Genomic DNA, 559 nt, shown 5'->3' with positions numbered 1-559 from the left:
GATGGGCCCCTGCTGCAGGTGACCATCTGTTGGAGGGACATGCTCCCATGGGCAGGCGGGAGGAAGCGAGGCAGCTCCCACGGGTCACTCTGATGACACCCCGGGTGGGAGCTGGCTGGGATGGCCCAGAGAGCCGGGGCTGTCACTCCGAGTGTTGGGTATAGAACTATGGTATAGAATAGTTTGGGTTGGAAGGGACCTTTGCAGGTCATCTAGGCCAACCCCCCTGCCGTGGGCAGGGACATCTTCAACTAGGTCAGGTTGCTCAGAGCCCCGTCCAACCTGACCTGGAATGTTTCCAGGGATGGGGCATCCACCACCTCTCTCGGCAACCTGTGCCAGTGTTTCACCACCCTCAGCGTAAAAAATGTCTTCCTTATATCTAGTCTAAACCTACCCCCCTTCAGTTTAAAGCCGTTCCCCCTTGTCCTGTCACAACAGGCCCTGCTAAAAAGTCTGCCGCCATCTTTTTTAGAAGCCCCCTTTAAGTACTGAGAGGCTGCAAGAAGGTCTCCCCAAAGCCTTCTCTTCTCCAGGCTGAACAACCCCAACTCTCTCA

Source organism: Pygoscelis adeliae, unplaced genomic scaffold (genome assembly GCF_000699105.1).
Source record: "Pygoscelis adeliae isolate BGI_AS28 unplaced genomic scaffold, ASM69910v1 Scaffold794, whole genome shotgun sequence".
NCBI classification, from domain to species: Eukaryota; Metazoa; Chordata; class Aves; order Sphenisciformes; family Spheniscidae; genus Pygoscelis; species Pygoscelis adeliae.
The sequence above is the reverse complement of the archived record's forward strand: the minus strand, read 5'-3'. Positions refer to the sequence as shown.